This window comes from Emydura macquarii, unplaced genomic scaffold (assembly GCF_026122565.2).
Source record: "Emydura macquarii macquarii isolate MOO-44397 ecotype Brisbane River unplaced genomic scaffold, CSIRO-AGI_Emac_v2 contig_318, whole genome shotgun sequence".
Classification (NCBI taxonomy): Eukaryota; Metazoa; Chordata; order Testudines; family Chelidae; genus Emydura; species Emydura macquarii.
Genome location: NW_027130455.1, coordinates 4,933,876 through 4,940,319, shown reverse-complemented (window position 1 = coordinate 4,940,319; position 6,444 = coordinate 4,933,876). Strand labels below are relative to the sequence as shown.

The window sequence follows — 6,444 nt, the reverse complement described above, 5'->3', positions numbered from 1 at the left end:
GGTGCCCACACCATGCAAATTATTGCCAGTTCTCATGATTTTTTTTTAATTATTTTTTTGCTTCCGAGACTGACAAACCAATCAGAGCTTTCTCCCTCTTCCTTCAGCAAGCCATTTTCACCTGAGTGGAGGAGGGAAAAGGGAGCAGAAACACCCCAGCAGCTCAGGGTGGCTCCACTCCCTCCTCCTCCTTCCCCTCTTGTTCCTTGTAGCACCCAGCCTGGGAAGGGAACACAGGGGTGAAGAGCCCCTGGTGCTGCTGTCCCCAGCCTGAAAGGAGGAGAGGGGACCCTACTGCAGCCCCCCACCCCCCAGAGTTGGGAGAGGTGGGTGAAAAACGCCAGGAGGAGCAGAGAGGAGGGTGGGAAAGGGGCTGAACTGATGGGGGTTCTGGAGACAGGATTGTTTAGGAGGCTAGGGGCAGAATTAATTGCTGGGCAGGGCATGTTCAGTTGCAGATGTAAGAGTTGCTACAGCAGGGGCAAGAATTTCTGCATTGCCTTAATCACTTGCTCTGTGGCCCCTCTCTGACTGGTCAGGAGCTGCAGTGCCTCTCTTTTGTGGCTTAGCCCTCTGGCCACGTCACCATCATCACACAATAAATTTGGGGAGTGGGCAACACTAATTTTCACTCTCTCCCTCTCTCTCTCTATCTAACACACACACACACACACACACACACTGGAAATGGGCAGGAGGAGTTCAAAAATCAAAAGACAGACCAAAAAAACCTCACAATATATTTCTTTAAAAATCATATGATTTTTTGGGGGCCAATCTCATGGTTTGGGGGGGATTCGACTAATCATTTTTGATATCTTGAGGTTGGCATCACTACAGTGGCCCCAGGAAAAGAATAAGAAATAGGTTGAGAATTAAACAGGTAAAAACAGAGGTTTAAAAATACACACCAAAAATCAGAAATCATCAGAGCATGTCTTCCTCTTCTGAAGCCCAGTGGAGCAAGTTCTTTGTCATTTTACCAGGTATTAGCAAACACAAAAGATGCAGGAAATCAGCCATACCTATATTTTATCTTGCACTAATAACATTATCTGAAGTGATTTGTGTTTTTCACTTTTATTCTCTTCTGGTACAATGTGATAAAACTCACACCCATGTAAGGTTTTTTGTTTTTTTTCCCCCCCAATTTATAGATATGATATTTTTGAATAACAACTCCCTTGGAAAACATGGCCCTATGTTCATGTTATGTGCAGGTGTCTTTCAATACACCATTCAATACACGTCGTGCCAAGGTGATAGATCACATGTAAGTACCTCAGATGGATGACATAGATTCAATATTTTGTGGGGGATTTTTAAGAAGGAGAAATATCAAAAGAGAATCATGTTCTTAATGGATATGAGGCATTCTTTTGTATGTGACTAACGACAGTCTCAAACTTTGCTGTGTTCCACATCTTGCTAATTGCAATCTTGATGATGCATTTAGAATATCTAATTTCAGACCAAATGTATTTTGTAATGATTTTTTCACAGAATAATAAAGTACACCTCCAGACGTTCTTTTCTTTAATAAATGGACCAAATGTTTTATTGTGCCAAAATAGAGAGTGCTTGTTACCCAGCACTTTATCCTTTGATCAGCAGAAGATAGGAAATGTTTCCTCACCTTAAAAATAAAATGAAATAAAATAACATTAAAAAACTTCTCTTTCACCCTCTGTAATTACTTCAGGTATGAGGTTAACAGAACATCACCAAATTTTGCTGATTCGGGTCCACAGTTTGAGATTACTTATTTTTGTTTTAGAGCCTTCCTGATGGGTGGACCAATTTAGAAGCCCTTTAAATCATACACAAACTTTTCAATTAGTTAGGAAGAATAAAAAGCATAATCTGCTCAGGAATGTTACAGGCTACATGAGGAAGCAACTTACCATTTGCAGAGCCAGCAGAATACTGATACCACATTGCTTGTCGTGGGAAAGAGTGTCATGGATATTATTTGCATAGATCGTCCCCTTTAATTCTGCATATGGAGAGGAACCTCAGTGCACATCTATCTTCACATATGGGGAGAGAAAGAAGAGTCCAGTTATCTCCATGGTAACCTCTCACTCCCTTTCAGAACCCAGATACACAGGCTAGGAGTCTATGCAGGGAGAGGCAGTGGAGACTAGGTAGATCAGGGAAAGAGGAGTAAACAGGCTGGGGAGGCTGCATATTGACCCTTCACAGCTGTTGCAGAAATTCTTGCAAAGAAAATACATCCTAGGACTCTATAACTTTTTCTGCAGATCCCCTGGGTCTTTCCTTCCTTTATCGTCTTCCCCCCGCAGACCTGTCCAATTCCACAGAGCCTCTGTGGCCAAGAGTCGTTCCTGATAGTTCAGCTCCAGTGGAGCCACACTGCCAGGAAGCCAGGAACCAGGCCCAACAAGGGTCAGAATCCATGGTGAGGTGGAGGGTCTCAGTGTGGTTTGCACTGGCCTCCTTTGGATCTCTGGGAAGCTGCCACATTTGTGGGCAGTTCCCATGGCTTTTTTCTTCAATGAGTCAATATGCCTCCCCCAATATGAAGAGATCTAAAACAGAGGATTTACCATGGAAGAAGATTATCTTTGCATTATTTGTTAGACATTTCAAGCATTCGGTGTGTGTTACTAATGTAATTATTGTATGGTATGTGTCTTCCCCCAGTACGTTGTATGAGTGAGTATGGTATGTACCTTTCCCCTCAAATGCTCTGTGTTCCAACATCTTTCTTACAAGCTGAGGGGAACTGGCATCCTCTGAAAGCAAGAGTTGATCTGTGTTTTAGAGCTGACTTTATCACCAGTAGCTGAGGGTCAACTAGAAGGCTGAGTGTGCCGATATCACTCTTATAATTTACCTAATTCTCTTTACTGATGTATGTACTTGAGGACAGGAGCAATGTTCTGCAGGATATCCCATGGGGAAAGCTGTTCCTTCAGTCACATAAATGTATATACACATTTTGTTACTGAGATTGCATTGCCCTCAGAACCCAGAGACATAACAAATCTTTGCAAGAAGCCTTTTCTTGTAATTGCTTTATTTCCGTTTTCTGCTTTTAATCTTGGTATTATCCATAGTTGTTAATGATTCTTTAGCACTTGCTAGTCTTTATTTGTTTTGCTTAGAACATGCAAATGAATGTTCAATGAATGCACTAGAGTTATTATTGAAAATATGTATTACAAAATTCCTACTTGATTTGAGCAACTGTTTAAGGATCATGTTGTCTTTCACCTTGGTACTTTCATCCCCTTATTTTCAGGCTTTGATTCCATGGTTTGTTTCATCCCTATATGGGTAATGGTAATGGGCTATTATTATTAATTATTTTTCTTCTAGAACTATCTATATGGGATGAACTCTAAGTCCTCCTTCTCCATGCCAGTCTGTCTTGAAGCAATTCCTCAGAAATGCCACAGCTAATCAAATCATTTTGTATGACTTCCATCAATCTAGTTTTGACTCTTTTCACACTTCTCTTATTCTCCACTTCTAAGTTTTTTAATTATTCTTTCTTATGGTCACATAAATTCTGCTGATGTCATTTTTCCTTTTCTGAAGCATTTAATTTGCAATTTGTGGCACTAGTACACAGATTTAATTTCTGCTATTCTCATTTTGGTAATATTTGCTTATTAACAAATAGTATTGTTGGTAGTAAAACAGACAGGAAAGTATAAAGCTTTGTTTTCACATTCCCAGAACTTCTCCTATGTGTCCCACTTTACAAAAAATTTGTATGTTTAAATTCACATGAAACGTTATTTTTCTTTAAAGTTTGTAGAAAAATCAGCTGTTTGAGTTCTACAAGGCTGAAAAACTGCAACATATTTTTTATATACACAACTTGAAATTATCTGTATTAGAATCTTGTCAGGACCTTACCTTATGCATTTCCAGCCTTTCTTAATTTTTACTCTGTACATTAAATGTTGCATTATTATTATCTGTATTGCATCAGGTCCAAAACTAGGGCTTATTGTGCAAGGTGCTGTAAAAACACATTGGAAAACAGTCTGTGTATTGAAGAGTTTGCAATCTAATTTGAATAAATACTCAATAAATGAATGTATCAAACTAGAAGGAAAGGGAAAATGGATGATGTGGTAATAAAATGACAGCTATGTGGGTTGGTATAGCATTCTGCTTGAGGGTTCTGCATTTTTTGTAAGTTCTTTTTCTGTTTTGTTTTTAAAACAATGGCCTGATCCAAAGCCACAGAAGTCAATTAAAAGATTCTGATGGATTTCCAGGGGCATTAAATCTGGTCCTAAATGAATATCACCTATCTCAGATTCTCCCACTACATAGGAAATATTAGTTTGCTAAGAAAAAAGAAGGTTGGGAATTTGAAGGAGGAGAATGTAATGGCTTTATGGATCATTTCAGGGGGGATGTACCAGATGTAAGTGCTGATGTGGAAATGTTGGAGAGAGAAGTGACAAGTGGGTGTTCAAGGATATTATCATTGGTGGAGTATCATCATGGCAAATCCCAAAGGGACGTAGCCTCCTTGCAGGTCAAGCACCACCTGGAGTTATCTCTAGCTGGGTTGTTAATGAGGTCTGGCTGGATATTCAGTCTATGTCAGTCCTTGATGATCTTATTGTGCCACCAAAGCTTTTGGTGACCACGTGATCATTGGCCATAATCACTGGCATTCCTTGGTAAATGTGCTTTATAATTCATTGGTCTTCTATCCTAATAACATAACTATACTAAGAGAGTGACCAAAATCAAATTTATATTGATAGAGGTGGTGGTTTCAGCTAGAAATATCCTCCTTTCTCAGCTTGCTATTTGATATGGAGCAGATGACAAAGAGAGTCCAGAAACATCAATCCACTACTCTTCACCTTTCCTCAGTACCCATATAACATTGCCCTACAATAGAGTTGGTATAACTGTGGTTTGGTAGATCTGCAGCTTCATAGCAAGCTTGATGTCACAATATCCCCGATGACAGAAGCTGCTGCTATATGAATGTCCACACCTTTCGAGCATTTCCAGTGCTGTCTATGTTGCTTCCCAAGTATTTGACAGTTGCTACCTCCTCAGTGTCCTTTTCAGATGGGTTAATACTGAGCTGGTTGTAATCTGGAGCTAGAGGTTGCTTCATGTAATGACCTGTGACTTAGTTTTATCTGGATTAATAACCCGAGTAATGTACGCTATTTCTTGCCCAATGACATTGTCCATCAGCTGCAGCAATTCACAAAAGGAATGAACTCCCTCAAGAACTAAGGACCATCATAAAACTTCACCACTCCAAGTGCAAGGCACATTCCTTTGACCTTGTCTTCTCTAACAATCATATAGCAACAGATATGTTTATATTAAAACAACAACAACAAAACACTCTACTTCACACATTTCTCCATGGGACGGGTGGGTGGGGGGAAATGAGAGAATAAATAAACTGTGACTGATGTAGTCTACAGTCACATTGATTAACTTACTACTGGAAGGTGCTCAGATACTTCAGTCATGGGCGAGTGTGGCAAGTAGGACTGCTCTGCACCATCCCCTTCAGAGCCACATTTGGTACTGCAAGTATTCCCTGCCTTCATCCAGAAGTTTTGGCTACCAGGTTGGAGTAAGGTGGCCTGTGCTTTAAGCTGGCATCAGTACCTAAACAGTTAAATAAAAAAAAAACAACCCTCCAAATTTTCTGCATCTTTAAATAAAGAAAGAAAACCTCAAATGCAAGTGCTTAGTTGAGGCACCTCAAGGCAAAGCCCTGACCTGGCTATGCAGTTCTGGGCTAGCACTGAGAAGCTCCTCCTCCTTCCCAATCTTACCTAGTTCTCCCTTGAGAAGAAGCAGGCAAGCCTTTTTAACTGGCCTGCTGGCTCCCGATTGGTCAGTGTTTCCTCCTGGCCTTTCTAGGTCACTGGAGGACTAACTTCTGTTGGTAGCCCAGTCTGACTGGCTTTTCCTTGGGGTGTCAGGGTGCTGATGCCTCCAACAGTGATCAGAGAAGGCCTGATAAGACACAGTTACAGCGTGGTATAACAACCTATACAGAATGGCAGAAATGACTCATGCCTGCTGATAATGTGGGGTGGGGGGAGGGAGTGAGAGCTGCTGGCTTCAGCAATGTTACTGAGCATGCTACAAATTGTCTGATGAGGAGTGGCAGTGTTAAAAGTGATCAGTGCTGACCACTGCTAACTCAGTGCTGGGTCCTCAGCCCTTCTAAGGTCACCTATGGGCAATGAGGGCATCATGGAGATCTGACAGGAGGGCAGTCCTGTGATGAAATCTGAGATGATGAAGTCTTGGACTAGAGTTGAAGATATACAGAGAAAAACAGATGATCAGATTTTTGAATGCGATGAAGGAAGATGCTGCAAGATTTGAACACAGCTTGCATAGGCAAAGCAAGGAATAAAGTGAGTTAAAGAGGATGCCCGTTAAGGGGCTGAGTGACAGGAA

The 6,444-nt window shown here is 41.0% G+C and overlaps 1 long non-coding RNA gene across 1 annotated transcript; it reads right to left on the bottom strand.

The window, feature by feature from the left end:
• Positions 1 to 1,544: 1,544 nt before the first annotated feature.
• On the bottom strand, positions 1,545 to 5,615 carry LOC137165766 (uncharacterized). Its single transcript, XR_010923485.1, has 3 exons — positions 5,466 to 5,615; positions 1,905 to 2,030; positions 1,545 to 1,636 (listed from the first exon to the last, which is right to left on the bottom strand). It is a non-coding gene; the product is annotated as an uncharacterized lncRNA (long non-coding RNA).
• Between the last annotated feature and the right edge of the window lie 829 nt (positions 5,616 to 6,444).